Source organism: Mauremys mutica, chromosome 5, assembly GCF_020497125.1.
Source record: "Mauremys mutica isolate MM-2020 ecotype Southern chromosome 5, ASM2049712v1, whole genome shotgun sequence".
NCBI classification, from domain to species: Eukaryota; Metazoa; Chordata; order Testudines; family Geoemydidae; genus Mauremys; species Mauremys mutica.
The window spans coordinates 28491682-28510282 of record NC_059076.1 but is presented as its reverse complement, the minus strand read 5'-3'; the positions used below and the strand labels follow the sequence as shown (position 1 = coordinate 28510282).

Below are 18601 nucleotides of genomic sequence, written 5' to 3'. Positions count from 1 at the left end.
GGGCTTGTTACATACAGAGAAATATTTTGGGCTTTATTAGTTTGAAAAGAAACAATTTGCTTTGCAAAGCAAGGACAATGCCAGACTGTGCCCTGGCAAATTTAACTAAAAAAGAGAAAGTTAGTTTGGAAGGTTCATTTTAATATTCCTCTTAAGACTGTTCTTAGCAGTTTGGGTCCACATTGCCTTAGTGAGAGCCTCTCCTCCCTGAGCGAGACTGTGGCAGCTGCAATCAGTTAAGGCTCTCGAGTTCACATACTTCCACTCCTGTTAAATGGGAAGTGACAGGGGACTTTCAAGGAAGGGTCTTTTCTCCCACCCTTGCTTTAAATCAGGGATCTCAAACTCAAATCATGATGAGGGCCACATGAGGACTAGTACATTGGCCTGAGGGCCGCATCACTGAAACCTTCCATTAGGCCCCACCTCTGCCCCGTCTCTTCCCACCCCTTCCCCAAAGTCCCTGCCCCAACTCCGCCCCCTCCCTGCCCCTATTCCAATCCCTTCCCCAAATCCCGGCCCCACCTCTTCTCCGTCTCCTCCCCTGAGCACGCTGAGGGGGTGAGGTGGGGTGGATAGGGAACGGGGGATGTGCTGGGGAGCTTGGCGGGCTGCAGGAAATAACCCCGCAGGCCGCCTGTTTGAGACCCCGGCTCTAAAAGACCATGGATTTATTGGGTAAGTTACAAGGCCCGTATATTTTGCCAGGCCTTCCATGGAAAGAGAGAGGTGGGTTGAAAGGGGAGAAATTTATTCTGAGAGGATCTTTTGTGTGTTTATTGATCCAAATGAACCTTTAATTAACCCAAATAAATAATTCAGTAATTACCTTTTTAAAAACTGATAAAAGAAAATGGAATTTCCCCCCCTCGCACAAATGATCTGTGTTTCTTAGTAATGTTGGCAGGAAAGCGAATCAGTTGCATGGTCATTTGAAAAACACTATGCAAAAAACAAAAGCACATACACACACGCAAAGTGCTGGAACTTTCTCATTCAAAACCAGGCATTACATCAAGAAAGATTTTTTTTTCCTAGTACAAAATCAAAAAGAAAAAACATATAGGCCTCATTCTGCAAATGCTCTATGCACAACAGTCCAACTGAAGCCTCTAATAATACAATAAAACAAAATGGACATTGTATGATGTGGCCCAGAAACTTCTTAGGGCTAACTGGCATGGGGCACAGAGGGGTTATAGGGATCTCTTGGGTCTGGTATGTGCATTCTAGTTCATGAGAGGGTGTCTTAAATCAAAGCCAGTGCCACAATGGTCATCAATATCATCACAAAAGGCATATATGGATATTGTGCAGGGAGTTACATATATACACTGAAAATTATGTTCTGTGGCAGATGGCCAGCACTATTATGGTGGGTCCCATGCTTTCCCTTCATGTGATGCCTTTTGCCCCTATTCTTGGGCAGTTTTGAGAGCTCCATTAGTGCCTTGGTGGGAAAGAGAAAGGGAGCAGGGAAAGGGACCCAGCTTGTCCTCTACTCCGGGTCCCAGCCCCATCAGCTTCACGGGCTTTCCGCCCTCTCGGGCAGTGTTTCTCGCAGTCCTCTCTGCCTGCGGAGTCCCCCTGGTACTCTGCTCCTCTGGTTAACAACAGTACTCCTTCAAACTACAGTCAGCTCTCCTTCCCCCTCCTTAATTGGCTCCAGGTGCTTTAATTAACCTGTAGTAACCTCCCCTCAGTCCTCAGGGAGTAAGGCTCTGATCATCCTCAGGCTTATGTATCTCCCATCTATCACTTTCTTGCTGCCCTCTGGCCTTACTGTATCACAGTTCTTAAAATCTGTGCCTAGGGACTGGTCGCCAGCAAAGGTGAAAAACAGGTTTTCCATCAAACAAGAAACGTTCATCTGTCTGGTTGTTTACAGGTTTGTGCTAGTATATTTGTGGGACTAAGATGACAACCTGGCATCCTTCACCTAGGAAATAAATGGACAGCAAGTTTGCTTCATGAAAGAGGATAAGGGGATGGACACTACGGGGAGCGCTTAGAGGACTTGGGGGTTGGTGTGGGGCTATAGCTAACCTGTAGAGAGGGAGAGCAAGGACTGTAGAGACCTGGAAGGTAGTGCTTGTGCTGTCAGAGGCTTGTGGTTTCTGGGAGCTGATTCATGACAGACAGACAAGACTTCCTCATCCTAAAGGCTGGTGGTGGAGATGGGGCCTCACAACTCTGGGTAGCCCTAGGAAGCATCACAAGTTTAACTTAGCAGTGCTTTACAATGTGTCCCGTATGCAGATTATTTTGATTTTTTTCAACATGCCAACGAAGTTACTGAAACTTTGTTTCAGCATATACAAGTCCTTCAGTGTCATCCAAAAGTGGACCTATAATTATGTGCCTTTCCCTGGAACTAGTAGTAGGTTATTTTCTTTTCTGGGGGGTGGAGGTGTTAAATCCCAGCAATGACTCTAGATTGAGTTTTCAGAGTCCAATGTAGGAGCATTTTCCTGAGCAGTGAGTTAATGTCTCTATGCACCTGAAGTAGTCACTCTGGAGGTCCAACCCACATTAATGAGGCCCAGAGTTTTAGGAAAAGGGGTTTGTCTCGTTTCAGGGCCCTGAGGCAACAGAGGAATTTCCAACTAGAAATCAGCAGAGGTAGCTCCGGAGATACAAGAATCACCTTGTTTATATTCCTTTACGTTTAATGATACAGTAGTGGGACACATTCTGTGCTGCTCCTCTAGGGGCGCAATGTGGCCTGGGAGAGGGAGATCAATTGTGGCTTTAAGCCATGTTTGCCTTGTCTGGATTCTGAGTTAGCTAGGAGGCAGCTCTAAGTTACAGCAGTCTTATCCCTGGTCTTCCTGTAGGGGTATGGCTGCCTGGAGCAGCCAAGAATCTCTGAAGTGCTTAATACTATGGAGACACTATTTCCTGCCCTGACAGGTCCATACCAGGAGCTTTGAAGGGGAGGGGACTGCATACATCAGCCCTATGCTGCTCCAGCAGTGAGGGAATTCTCTCCCAGCCAGCTGGGTTACATTTATAGCCCTTATGCGCTAGAGTGGCACATCAGAGTTGAGGCCACAGTTGTCCACGATTTTAGTTCTCACTGTACTTACATTCAGCATCTGGTTAGCATTTGTTTGGGCATGTTAGTCAAAATATAGTCAGATTCAGCATCTCTTGACAATCAGATCACTTCTATATAGGTCCCTATACATGGATTTAGGGGTCTAAATTTCAGCATCTAAGTTCCATCATTTTGGCCTTTGTACTTTTATCTTTGTGAATTACTATATGCCAGATACATAATCCAGTAATGGAAAAACAGAATGGGGGCTGAATGTTTTTTTCTCAATCGTAGCTCTAAGCCCTGAGCAATGCTATTTTCTTCCTTTTATTCAGTTGGTAATAGACAAACATCTGGAATGAATGTGCTATTCTCATTAATTAAATTATATTCCATTTGTCAGTATAATTCCTGATTATACAAGACATCTTTTTAAACAACAGAAATTTGCAACAAATATCAAACTTTAGCTTGTTCTGTAAGACAGCAGTTCATTCCTAATTGTATCCCTGGTAATGATTTTAATTGATGAGCAATCATGTATAAGGTTAGTTGTTTTAAGGAAATCATAAAAAATGTAAGCAATAACTAGGAATACCAATTATACAACTTTATACAGCAGGTGTAGAAATTAAGAAAGCTCATTAAAAATTCATGTAAAAGTGCAGTTGAAATGGATATACATCAAGGGAAATGATTGGAGCATCAATGGTAACTGGATCAAATGTATTAACTTTATAAAGACAAAAGGCCAGATCCTGGTCCTACTGGACTCAGTGGGTACTTTGTCATTGACGCCAATAGAATCAAGATTTGGACCCAAAAGAATAGCCACTACGTTATGAGATTTGTGAATATTGCCAAATGTTTCTGTAGCTCTGGAGTTATTACTTTAGAGATTTTTGAACATGAAAAATGTTCTTTAATTGGAATCCCCTGGAAGCTAGTAAGATGGGGACTGGACTCGATGACCTCTCGAGGTCCCTTCCAGACCTACAATCTCTGAATTTATGTGAAGGATATTATGTCGAACCTATAGGCACCAATATGATTTTGTGGTGTGCAAACATTCCACAAGATGGCAGTCTGTGCACAAAATTACACACTTCTGCTGCAATTACTGTTCTGGGCATATGAACTATACTAATAATTCCAGGCTGTAAACATGGATTTTAATAATTTTAATGTTTGATTTTTATATTTAATAATTAGTTATAATAGACTACATTCACTTCCTCAATGGAACATGAAAACATGATGTCCACTATGGTTGACTTTGGGCTTCTGAAACAGCATCAAACTGTTTACAAGTGAACTTTTCCATTAGTACTCCGCTCTGTGGATACTGCAGTGTCAGAATAGAATAATATTACAATGAACCAACACTAGCCAGAAGTCTATAGGAATAGTTGGAAGTCTATAGGTAGCCTGCATGATTTTCATCTGTCTTGATGTGTTACAATATTAGAAAGCTTGGCATTAAAGACAAAGTCTGGAAAGTTCAACTGCAGTAATCTTGCTTGACTGAAAAACATGACCTTTAAAACTTGGTTATTGATAGACTCTGGATCTTAAAATATTTTTCTTTAGCAGGTAAGCTGTATTCTAACATTTTTCAAAGTAAGTATGTAAAAACTATCCCCCAAATATATAAAGTATATATTGAATTATTTTGTTTCTGTATTACCCTGGCTTTATAGCACCTAATGCTACATCAGACATTTTATTGGGTAGGGAGTGAAATCTAGTAATTAGAGCAGGCATGTAGGAAAGGCGACTGTTTCCCACTCTGCTACACTCCTTTAAACCTCTCTGTACTTCAGTGTACCATTCTTTAAGATTACTACAGAGCCCAACCATTCTCCAACTGAAGACAATGGCACAGAAGCAGGTTCCCAATAATACTACCTACCTTACAGATTTGTTGGAAGACAATTACTGCTTTGAGATTCCCAAAGAAAAAATGATACTAGGATTGCAAAGTATTATTACAAAAATCAAAATAACTGGGAGAGTGCCATTTTCAGATCTTGCTTTTGCATTTGTTCCTTCTGCGTTATAGATGACTAAATCTAGAGATGCAACGCTACATTTACAGTGGGGTCAGGAGCTATTTTCCTAGATGGTTTGAGATAGCATGCGATACTGAACGCCAGCCTTTTGTGTACCAAGACATGTTAACTGGAGGAAATACTTCTGCTGAATGCTTCTTTTAACTGAAAACAAAAGCCGCGAGCAAGTGCTAGAACTCAGGTTGCTCCTGGTCTCCAAATTAACATTATGAAAATCTTTACCCATCTGCAGCAGGGATGGGAGCGCTTTAGATTAATAGAGCATTAGCTGCTTAGCATAATGAGGAAAATGATGGTCTTATGGTTAAGATACTAGGACTCAAGATCTGTGTTCAGTCCCCAGCTCCACCACAAACTTCATGTATGACCTTGGGCAAGTCACAAGGGGACACATTTTCAAGAACTGAGGAGCAGTAGTTGGGACCAGATTTCCAAAAAAAGCAGCTAGGCACTTATTTTGGCAATTAAAACATAGCTAAGTTCTTATGAGAATCGGGCCTTGATTGTGAGTGCTGAGCTTTTATGCAATCTGGCCACTACTCTTGATGGTCCCCATTTGTAAAATGTGGCTAACACCACTTCCCTACCCCACAGGGGCATTGTAAAGCTAAAATTGTTAACAACTGTGAGTCTTTCACTTACTACAGTGATGAGGATCATATCAATACCTAGATGGAAAGATAATGAAAGCAGATACTCTCAACCAGTCGGAACTCAGACAGCAATCATGCTCTGCTGTGATAAAATTATTTTGGTCATTTTTGTTCCATGACAAAAAGTGATGTGACACCATCAACTACCTGAACCTTCTGAGTGACCACAAATGTCCTCATTCGCCAGACATTTGCCCATGGTAACTCCCCTCTGTACTGCTCTAGACGCCCAGGAGTGGCTTAAAGCTGCTGTGAAGAATGATGGCGTTATCTGTATTATTGTTATGAATATCACATGCATTCAGTTACCTGTTAGAAATTATCTTGCCTGATTGCACAGAGTTAAATCAAAGGAGGTGGTTAGGGGGAAGATGAACAGGAAACAAAACAATGACAGAGATAAGGTGTCTCCAAATAGAATACCCAGGGTCCCTAAGGAAACAATGGGGGAGCTATTTAATTGGGAAATGCCCACCTGCCTGGCTCTAACCAGACTAGGAGGTTAATTTCTTCCAGGCCTAAGCCTAGGATCAAGAGAGCACTAAATCATTTAAGACCCTGGCCCAGAGAGGAAGAAAGTCGGAGTGGACAAGAGCTCAGAGGGAGAAGTGCAGAGTCTGATGGGGTCTAAATTAGCTGTTACCACTCAAGAAAGATCTTGGCATCACTTTGGACACTTCTCTGAAAACATCTGCTCAATGTGCAGTGGCAGTCAAAAAAGCTAACAATGTTAGGAACCATTAGGAAAGGGATAGATAAGAAGACAGAAAATGTAATGCTACTATATAAATTCATGGTATGCCCTCACCTTGAATACTGCGGGCAGTTCTGGTCACCCCCATCTCAAAAAAAGATATATTAGAATTGGAAAAGGCACAGAAAAGGCCAACAAAAATGATTGAGGTTATGAAACAGCTTCCATATGAAGAGAGATTAAAAAGACTGGGACTTTTCAATCTCAAAAAAGAGATGACTAACAGGGGATATGTTAGAGGTCTATAAAATGGTGACTGGTGAGAAAGTGAATAAGGAAGTGTTATTTACTTCTTCACATAACACAAGAACTGAGGTCACCCAATGAAATTAACAGACAGCGGGTTTAAAAACAAACAAAAGTAGTACTTTTTCACACAATGTACAGTCAACCTATGGAACTCATTGCCAGGCGATGTTGCGAAGGCCAGAATTATAATGGAGTTTAAAAATGAACTACATACATTCATGAAGGATAGGTCCATCAATGACCATTAGCCAAGATAGCCAGGGATGCAACCCCATGCTCTGGGTGTACTTAGCCTCTGATTGCCAGAAGCAGAGAGTGGATGACAGGGGATAGTTCACTTGATGACAGCCTGTTCTTTTCATTCCCTCTGAAGCACCTGGCATCAAACACTGTCGGAAGATAGGATACTGGGCTAGCTGTACCATTGGTCTGACCTACTATGGCTGTTCTTATGTTATGTCTCTCTCAGACCAGAAGTGGAGATAGCTGAACTAGATGGAAACCACTAAAACTTGCAAGGAAAGGAAAATGTTTGGATGAGACCAGATATGTAAAGACTGTCAGTACCTTTGGGCACCCAGTGTTTGTTTGGAATAAGTCTTTTTGAGTCACTTTATTTAACTGCTGATCACAGGCTCACAGAGGAAACTTTCTTCTACTTGGGCCTGTCATGATAATACAGTTGGAAACAGGGGGGTGCCACCTCAGAATCCAGTCAGAAGGGTAGAGGTATGGGGTTCTATTCAAAGAGAGGTGAAGATGGTGCAATCTGTCATCTGAGGGATGCACTGATGGCCCTGTTGCCATGACTGGATGGCAGGAATAGGTGTTGTAGCCTCATGATCAGGTCTAAATTGGGGTGAACTGTGGAGTTGCATGCTGGAAAAATGGCAGATTGAGGCCTGACACTTGGAGTGCCCACAGGGGCCACTGGGGGAGTGATCACAGGTACAATTTGCCCCTGAATTGTGACAGCTGCTGTAAGGGGGAAGCTGAGGATTCCCTAGATGTGAGGGAATTCAGAGCCAGTGCTATGCCACCCTTTCTGAACTCCATTCCCCTCCAGGGTAAGTGGTGTGACCAAAGCAATGTGTGCACGAACAACAACGTAGAGCATCCCTTAGGCTGCTCTATCTTGTTCCTCAATCCTGGAGCAAAGAAAGGTGGCAGAATCAGGAGGAAGAGAAGGGTGACTAAGGGTAGCCCTGGTGCCCCGGAGGATTTGACCTGCAAAACTGAGAACATCCATCTCATTCTCTGACTTGGATAGAAAAATGAAATAATAAAATATGGACCTTATTGTTCAGAATTAAAAATAAAGGGTTGCTTATCAAACATGTGGTATAAAACAAATAACTTAATTGCCCTTCTGTTTTGCTCAGCAATAAGTCATTGGCCTCAGAGTATATAACACTGGGCAAATGGAGCCTCACTTCATGTAAATTAGCTACATTGAGTTGTGTCAGAGGAGGATCTGGCCCTAGATTTTTTCCTCCTAAAACAGATAAATTCATAATGTAAATGTATAATAAGGTGGCATCCACATTAATAAAATGATGCACTAATTATATTATTACATTAAACACTGGATAGTGTTCTAGAACAGTTTTATACTGGCTGCATGGTTCTGATATGTGCTACAATTCTGAGAGTTAGATTAAAAGAAAAATTAAGTCTTTCAAGTTCTGCATACTTTGAATAAGGAAAGTGTTCAACTGAACCTAATCAGCCTTTAACCTTGCATTTATCTCTATTTCCAGCCCAGAGGAAAATGAGGAGAGAAGTATTAGCATCTTTTTACAAATCCTAAATTACAATGAAACACCTACTGATGTCCCCAAGAGAGCTACATAAATATCATGAGTTCATTAAGCTCAGTGCTATTATAGTAAACATGAAATGAATTAGTTATGGTAAGTCACTTACAATATAGAACTAATGGTACCAAAACAAATAAATGTTTTCTGATTTGGCTTAGCTTTAAGTAAAGGTAGATCAGGTTTCCACACTCTACTAGCATCACAATTATTCTTTATGTGGTATTCCAGATTCACTTAGAAAGTTAGCCAAAAAATGTACAGTAATACAGGACCACACATATCAGATGAACACTTAGGGACTGAGTCCCCTCTCACTTTTACCAGTGCAAATCAAAGTAATTCCATCAAAGTCGGTGGCATTACACTGATGTAAAATATGGGTGAATGGAGAATCAGAACATCTAGGTATGGTTGTACTCTAAATAGACAGTAAAGCAAGATTCCATGTCGCTGAATCTATATATAGTTTGCTTAGTTTAGAAATAGAGATGGTCTTTCTATGACTGCCAGCCCCACAAACTCAACTTTGAGATCCAAAGGTCAGTGAAGTTCCCATGCATCATCATCATTAAAAAAAGATAATAGAGGCCAGATTACGTCCTTGAATTATCCAGATAATCCCACTGTGTCAAAACTATTTTCTAAAGTGAAACCTATGCAATGCTAAAGGTTAAAGAGATGATGCAAGTTTCACTCAGGGCATACTATGGAGACAATATGATTACACAAGCATAACCCAAGGCCACAATTTGGCCTGCCAGTATCTTTATTACTAGTAAAGATGCATGTGAAGGAAAGAATCTAGCTTGATTATCAGATCCCGGGTTGCAATTTCAGGGCTGGCAGTTAGAAAAAGCCATCTCTTTTATTCATAAACTGAGTAAATTTGATGAAGAATCAACACCACACATAACATTCATGGAGCTCTGTGTTACCATTTAAACACAATTACCGTTCAGTGTAGAATGAAACTAAGGTTTTAAAAAAAAACTGCTATCCTTACTGTAGGCTATGCATGGAATTTTCTAAAGCCCTCCGTGCTGGTCTAACTCTGCTGCCATTGAAGTCAGTGGGAGTTTTGCCATTAACTTCAAAGGGAGGGTAGGCCAACAGTGAGCACACTTGAAAATCCAACCCTATATGTTAGGCTGTAAAGGAGATGTTAGTGTTCCATGTGTAAGAATAGCAGAGGATGCTTGTATTATATAAGTATTAAATGGGCTCTTTCAGTCACAGGGTACTCCTTAGACACCTTTTCAGAAATCCCACCCTAAACAATGTTGTCTACAGTGTCACACACCAATTATCTATTACTCTAGGGATCAGTATTGGCAATGAACCAAACAGGTCGACAGATGCTTTAGACCAAGTGGCTTCACTGTTTGTTTTTAGGACTCCATTTGTTGGTGAGCATGTTTGGATTTTACTGTTTTTTAGAAATTACAGTTATTAGTAGCAATTTACAATTTCTCTCTCTCAAATCATGACACTGCATACTCTATTCAGACACTGTTCATATTGGAAAAGTTAAACTGGAACATAAGGAGTAAGCTCTAGTTAATCTGTTCTAGGCCATCTCTTAATGTCATATGAAAAAGATCAATAAACGAGGAGTTCACAGAAGCCGACCTTCTATGGAAAGAGTGCAAAATCATCCTCCACTCACTGAGAAGCAATTGCTTGCAAAATCAAATTAGCAACAGAATGGAGCTTAAGAGTTGTGGTGACTAGTGAACTTTAGTTTTGATATGTTTATGCTGGCTGTAAAAGTCAAACACTCATTACAGAAATGGCAGACATGATCTTTCATAATATGAAAGTTGGTCTGCAAATGGAGAGATAACAAGCATAATGAAAGCAAGCTAGAAAGATGCAAGAGAGCTAAAAAAGGACTAGACAATGCCTCCCATGGAGACAGAGGGTATAATTGCAATTGGAAAGAGAACACCTTTAGTGATCTTTTAAAATGTCAGTGTCATCCTGGAGCATAGTGTGATATTTGGGTTATAGGGTAGAGACAAAAAAATCTTTCATTTTAGTGTGAGAATCTGGATATGATCATCTTTGCTTGGAGTCATGCTTCAGGCAATGCAAAGCCTCGTTCTTATACAAAACTATCCAGGCTCGCATTTTTGGAAACAAAATATAGAGCAGTGGCAGCAAACCTCATGAGCTTATCAGCTTCATTAGCTTATTCTGCAACCTCAAAATTAGAACTGCACACATGTATTTGATATATGAGATACATATTCTACATCTACACATTGTATGCAAAAAATAATAATATGAATATAAGATGGCTGTTTCTCCCATAAGTTTTTCAGCAACCTGTTTGTCCAGTTGTTTAAAAAGAAACTAAATAAAGACAGCACAAACATGGAAAAATCAGTAGACAACATTCCAAAAATAGGGGAAAATAAGTGGATAAACATTCCAAAGATCAAATCATATTAATACATTTCCATGTCTGACACTTGCCATTTTAAAAGCATCACAAGGGGTTTTAACTCCATGGCTCACATTAAAGACAATGGGAGCTGCCCAGATGAATACCAGCTCACTTCTTTTATGTCTATGGGTTTTGAAACTTCTGCCTGAAACCTGAGTAAAGAAGCTAATCTTTTATGTACTGAACCCCAAGACCCCTTAAAAACTGTCTAGAAAATTAATGAGAGACCTGCTATGTACAATGTAATAATGCTGCTGTTTTGGGTAAGCAACATAGTCTATTGTTATCGGCTCCAAAAAGGAATTCAGATATTCATTAGAAACTGAATTCCTTTCACTGAGTGCTCTTGTAGTTAGCAAAATCTTATCCACACTGTACAGTCAGCATACATCATACAATAGGTGTGAGATGAGAGATGAATGAGTAACAAAGGGACTGCACTGTGAGAGGGCACCAGCGTTGGCCTAATGCTAGTCCTGAACACTTTTGTTTCCAGGGCATATCAGCCAAGCTCACCTGAGAGAAATGTAGGATTATAACATTTGCTACTGCTAGCCTTGACATGTATTCAGACTCTTTGACTTGCCCTGGATGTAAATGGAAATGATAAAAGAAAACGTTATGTAGTATAATGTGGGAGCAAGACTGCCTGCTTGGCATACCAAACCAAGTCTATGCATAAGGGATAATTGATGTGCTACTTCTTCACTTTACAATTTAAGTTTTTCTCATGCATGGGGAGATTCGCTAGGAATTAGTCTATTCCATCTTCTTAATGAGACTTATCTATTACCTCAGATAATGTATCTATTCACTTTAACATGCCAGACTGCCTACCTTGCGTAGGGAGGATTCTACAGAATTTAGACAAAGGAACTTACCAATGCATTTTTAAAGGATAGACTCTCTTTCAACGCACTCATGTGACTATCAACATGTAGCTAATTATATACAATATAACTATATGATTAATGTACGAGTAATAGATCAGATTTGAGTTGTAGGTTTAAGTGGTAAAGCATAAATAGGATTACAGCACAGGATATAGAACTAGAGCTATGTATCACTGGTGTGTGTGTGGTATATAAGTAAGAGAACCCATAGCTTTGATTGAGAGATAACCCTGTACCAGTAAAGTGTAAGATTACTGTAGAAGACGTGTATAAGTGCTGAAGTTCTGGAAATAATATGCTGCAATGTACCAGTTCATCCCACAAAATGCCTGATAGAAGCATTTCAGGGGATTCTGTAATAACCTCAAATTGCTATGGTAACTCATTAACGTATATGTTAATGAGAGTAAGGGGAACTAAGGAGGTAGCCTATGAGAAATGGGGCACCATAAAATTCATAGCATTTGGAAGTGCAAGTAAGAGGTAAACAGCCTTATACATCAGATACGAGCCTTTCTGTAGGTGTAAGCGTAACTCAGGATAAAAAGTGTTGGCTGTTCTGTGTGTTGGGTGGGAAGGAATGGGGAGATGCCAGAATGACAACTGCGGGTGATGACGACGAAGATGATCCTAAGGAGTAAAACGCCAGGGTCCCCGAGCAGGAGATATGAAATGTAAGTGATGACACATTCATAGGGCTAAACGCTTTGCTCTCTCTCTATCTGCTATTGTATTTTAGTGTTTGTGGGATTGTTTATCTGCTTAGTGAATTTGTTAATAAAGGGATTTGTGGTAAATTATAGTTTTTTCTCATGTGCTTTTAGGGTCTCTCATTTTAATGATACTGATAACAATATTCCTGATGCTGTAGTCATCAGAAGACCAAACCTTTGTTGACCACTGCTGTCTAAAAGATAAAAAATGATCAATACACCAATCCATCAATAAAGCTACAAAAAGTAAAACAAAGATGAATAAAAATGGCACTGAAACACTGCTAACTACTTGCAGTCAAAAATTAATAACTAATATCTTATTCCACTGCTGTGCCTCTCCTGAAGTGCCGTGAACTTCTTTGTACAATAGGAGTAAGAACTTTAAGCATCAAAATGTTTACTCACTGGATGATATTACTGTAGATTTCAATAACAAGTGGCTTGATAAAAACGGAGTGCTATTCAATCCTGATAATCTGCAGAAGGACTGAGTGTCTGTTCTGTTAGAACAGGAATCTCTGTGTATATAAGAGCTGTGGGAAGCTAACCCATATTTTTATCTTCCAAACTTTGCATAATCAATTGTTTTGGCCATTTCTAAATCTTAATGAATAATCATTGTATAAATTGAATTGAGACTCTCAGTATTTGGGACTAGGAACAATGCAATACAGTACAATCCAGACTCAGCTATTTAATGCACTTCCAAGAAGGACTGGATGGCTCAGGGGATTGGTTGTACGATATGGAGCCTTTCATTTTCACAGATAACCCTTTCAGATCTAGCCTCGGTTGATATTGTTCAAAATTGTTACTTTCTGAGGGAGTCTGATGTTCTTTGTGAAATGGGTGGGCCGTCTCAGTCAAGCTTCTAATGGATACATATATACCTCAAAGCCATTACCATAAGTGGTCCCTTAGTTGGCAATCTAAGTACAGAGGCCAACAACTGAATGAGCATTGAAAATTAACTACTTTCCCTGAGATTTGGTCCATCCAGGTCAGATTTCAGACTCATTTGTAGGGCCACGTGGAGAAACTTGCACTGCTGATCCGCACACTTTACCTGCCCTGTGGTTATGCAGAAGACTTCACTCTCCAGGGCTTTCAGTCTAGGACTACTGGGCAGATGCTCAGCTGGAATAAGTTGTCAGGGTTCCATGGAAGCAACTGTAACTATGATAATTTACAGCAGTTGAATAAGTTTACTTAATACTGTCCCTACCCCAAACACACACACTCTCCACATCTAATAGTTCATGTTACCATGCCACATAATTACATTTAAGTTTTAACAAAAACATATGTTACAGACACTGCAAATGGCAAGTACGTAAAGGAATACTGTCAATTTAAATTGGATAATTAGAAAAATCCTGATAGAGCAATAATACACTCTGAATGTATTTTTTTTTAATCCCAGAAAGAATTATAAATAATTTTGTCATTTCCTGGCAAAATTTACTGATTGCCTTGCCTTCCCATAAGGATGTTTGATTTCTATCCTGCATTGGATAACTTCATCATGATTGTCTATCTTATGAAACTGAATGGGTTTCTTATGTTCTGTTAATAAAAGTAAACAACACTTTGGGCCAATATCAGCATTTCGTTTCCCTTGGCCGGTGCCCCCAATTACTCGCTAGTGACTATTCAATTCCTACTAAATAAAAATTCTAGTCAACTCAGGGGAATGGGATACCAGAGGAACATGTGGCTATGTAGCACTGAGAGCATACATTGTTTATATCCTGAGGGTGTATTACAGTTTGGCCAGCTACATCTGTAATTACAGGGGAACATCCTAGAGGAAGTACTCTGACTAGTCAGACAGGCCAACAAGGGACTCACTTGTCTCCATTTTCACAGCTCCTTTCTGATATTCCTGTTCATCTAAGGTTAATGTCTCTTCTAGCTGTGCAATTTTGACCGTTCAAAACTCAGAGGATGATTCCCTGGCTCAGCCTTTCCTGTAGTAACTGAACCTTTTCTCCCCTTTCCTTTCCCCTCCTCTCTCCTACAAAGGCCTCCCAACAAACCGCAGGGCTCTGTTTTCGACATAGTTACACAATGCCATGTCATAGCACAGTAGTATATCCCATTAGCTCCGGCAGAAAAGAATGTTCATTTTATGCTGTGTAGCAGGGTGTCCTTACCAAGGGAAAACTATATCCATTCAATTCATTCCAGCTATCCTATGGCAAAAAATAAATACTGAAATAGGACATTTAACACACACACAATGCTATATTTACTCCCCTCCAAACTAATGGCATTTAGCTAAATTGTGCTAATGGCTGCCTAGGGAAATTCTCATTTACATCCTTCATGGCTGTGGGTCAGCATCAAAAGGTTTGGCAATGAGACACAGTTTGGATAAGTAGGGAAAAGCATAGAAGCTTATCCAGAGGATCTATGCAGATCCTTTTTTAAGGTCACAGGCCTGAGGCCATATTCAACCCCTGCTGCAGTTCCTTTTCTGAGTTAGGAAGAAACCAGTCCCAGCAAAGGAACTTAGATACTATCTCCTGCATCCTGCCGTCAGTCAATTAATTTGGATACCAAAGTACATTGTGTGTTTCAAAGAATACAGTTTGGATTCAGCAGCAGCTGGTTCCCATGGGAGAGGCTACCAGAGGTGCTGAGGCCCCACAGTGTAGGTCTAGTTTGACATAAGTAACTTGACATAAGACAAACTTCATACTTCAGTGGGCATCATTGGGAAGGTGAATGGAAGATTAAGTTGTAAATAAGAGCATAACAAGCATTAGGCTGGAATCAGGCTAGCTCAGGTAAGCAGGAACACTCTGGTATTAGGGACAGTGGACAAGATAAATGGAGAGAGTGTGTTATTCATGAACAGCTTATGGACAGAGCATGCAGTACAGGGCTGGTTCCTGAAAAGAAACCAGGCCAATCGTGAAGCATGTGATGCAATGTATAGTCAGGAATGCAGGTGTTAATAAAGATGTATACAAAGAAAAGTTTTGTAGCGTAACTTTGGATTTGTGATGTAGCCTGCATCCACCCACGTTCAAGCCTGAGCAGCTTGGGAATAGTGTTGCTGTATGCTGTATAAAGGTACCTGAGTGACGAATTTCTTTGGGGAAGAGGGACTTGGGGGATCCCAACACACAGCAGGTTCCACTAAGCTGAAAAGTCAAGCGCTTTAGGGCAAAGCATTGAGGACGTAGCGGGCACAGTCCTGGGTTTGGTGGGAGGGCGTTAGGGCTGTGTTGAAATGTCCCCCATGCCTATCTGGTGGAAGAAACAGGGTGTGTGTGTCTGGGTGCGGGGGGGGGGAGGGGGAAGAAGAGGGAAAGGAAAGGAATGGGGTTCCTAACCCCAAATTCTCAAGTCTTGAAGATGAAAATTCAGGTTACGTTCAAAGGGTAGATAGTCATTTGTTGATGAGTAGGAAAGATATGAAGGGGTTCTTATTTTAACCCAGCCTGTTTACTTGTTCCTAATTCTGTGTCAGATGGAGAATTAGGCTTGTACTGAATGGTTCTGTCACTGTGCTGCAAATTCACAGCTGCATGAGAAGATGCACAGTAAATCACTGTCCTTTCACTGAAAGCTGCAATAAATAATGCCACATGAGTTCCACCCCACACTGAGAACTTCCCGGGGGGAAAATGTGAGGAATTAAACAGTACACTCTGAAATATAAAATAGTTATTTATGAAAACACATTAACTCGTATCAATTAAAACCATCACCTCTTCCCATTACAGGAGCAAATATATAAGCAAGTCATCTTAGCCTAAGACAACATTCAGGGATTAGCCTTGTGAGCTATTGAAAAGCATATTTTTGAAAGTCATTTCATTAATAAGTATATTATCGTCTTCATTTTACAGACGAGGAAACTGAAGTGCAGAATGTTAAGTGACTTGCCCAAGGTCACATCACCAGTGTCAGTGGTAAAGTCAGGAATAGAATTCAGATCTTTTGACTCCCAGATTTCCTTTTACAACAACTAGACCTAGCTGCCTCCCTAAGAATAAAGGAAAGAAGGAAAAAACACCTTATCAGATTGTGTGACAGCAAGAAAAAGGTCAAAGATGGAAATATATAATAGTCATGATCATCAGATTTCTTGACCACCTTTCCTAGTTGAATCTAGGCCACACCTCTAGGTCAATGTCAGTTTTTGAAAACTTATGCTGCTGGACCTGAAAGAGACTAAACTCTTCCTCTCCTTGAGGATCTAACATTTTGAAGTACAATTATACTGTATTGAAGCATTTCCCAGACAATTGTGGTACTACATCAACCCACTCTACGGGACTAAAAAGAGAAAAAAGTGACACATCCTTTTATATTCATGGTTTACAGTTTTACCAGCCAAGTCTGTGATCATGTTAGATCTCAAGCTAAGGATGCCTACATTCCTGGAATTTTGGACTGGAAAATAAATTAACCAAGTAGGATGAAACACACCTCTCAGAAAATGAAAGTTGCCCAGAGGGGATAGTAAATTGCTAAAATCTAAGGCATTCTGCCCCCATTCTCCTCACACTTAAATGGAGTAAATCAGGAATTACACTCATTACAGAGGAATTACAAAATGTCAGTGGATTTACACTGGTCTAAGTGTGATCAGACTAGAAAAACAGCATTAATTGGGATTTTTGAAGGTTCTCAAGTGCTTAGATAATTTTTGCCTCTAGCAGTTTACACTTTTGTTTGCTTCTGTAGACAGCACGTGAAGTGAAAACACTGTAGTTTTGTGATATAGATGGGCCCAAGCAGCAAAGTTGGATTGAGATCTGAACTATCTCCATGTCCAGGAATGTTTGGATCAGAGGTTTTGGTTGGCTCAGTATAGAAATAGTGCCATTAGGGAGAACTGCTAAGTTCAGATATCAGTATTTCCAAAGTTTAGGGAGATTCAAATTGAGTTTCTGGTCTGGGCCTATTTCTAATTTCCAGCCCTACTAGAAGTAGGGAGGCACCAGAAATCTTGAAAAACAACACATTCTTGTGAGATTTCTGGCCAAATTGCATAAATTTGGAGAGTCTGAGTAAAATTTCACATCAGTAGTTGGTATTTACCTGAAGCAGACCTTAGCTCTTTTGCTATGTTCTTCACTAGAATAACCCACACAGTAACCTTACCTTTACTATTTTTGCCTGTCACTAGCATAACATAGACAGGGATTGAAGGTAGACGCCTGTAGTATGAGGGGATGGCTGTTGAGGACTAGACTTTCTGTTGCTATCTCAGCTACTGAATAACTCCATCTTGTCCCCACTGGGTCTATCAGCATTAAGTCTTTTTCTTCCTTAACTACTAATATAGCCTAAATTTCAGGTCCTATAGTGGATGGGTTAGATCCTAAAGCCAGGTTATGACCCCTTCACATCATTTAGGAGCAGCAAAGAAGCCAGAAACTAGAAGCAGATAATTCCCCCATTGGAATAATTCCCCTTTTTGAGCCATCTATGATGGATCTGGGCCTGGCACCGACTTTCCCTCTCCTGGCTTCGGGGACATGTTGAGGGCAGGAAGTGGGTATGGTAGAGCAGAGCTCCTCTATGCTTGTTCTCCGTGTAGGGTCCACTGAAGACCGCTACATCTGCAGTGCAACTTAGAGTTGCTTAGCAACAGCACTAAGTGGCTTCAGGGAGCTGGAACTAGCTTTTTGACACCCCCACCTGTCTCTTGCACTAAAGCAGAGCTCTAGCGCAGATGAGAATCCGGCCAGAAATACATTAACCATGAGGCAGTTCATGCACTGTGCAAATTAATCAACACCTGTTGCCTGAAGAGAGGCCTGTAATCAGTACAAGTATTTTTTTTATTGCGTAATTTCTATTGGAGGTTAATGGAATCAAAGAAAATTGAATGGCCTGCAGAATAAGGCAGCAGAGTTCCTATCATTGCTGGGAACAAAAGCAAACTTAGTAAGGCCCCAGATAGCTTGATGATAGTACAGTAGAACCCAT

General features: G+C 40.5%; 1 protein-coding gene across 7 annotated transcripts in view; it reads right to left on the bottom strand.

Moving 5' to 3' along the window:
* GRID2 (glutamate ionotropic receptor delta type subunit 2) overlaps positions 1-18601 on the bottom strand; it is a 1103852-nt gene that overhangs the window by 6137 nt on the left and 1079114 nt on the right. The window lies entirely within an intron of this gene.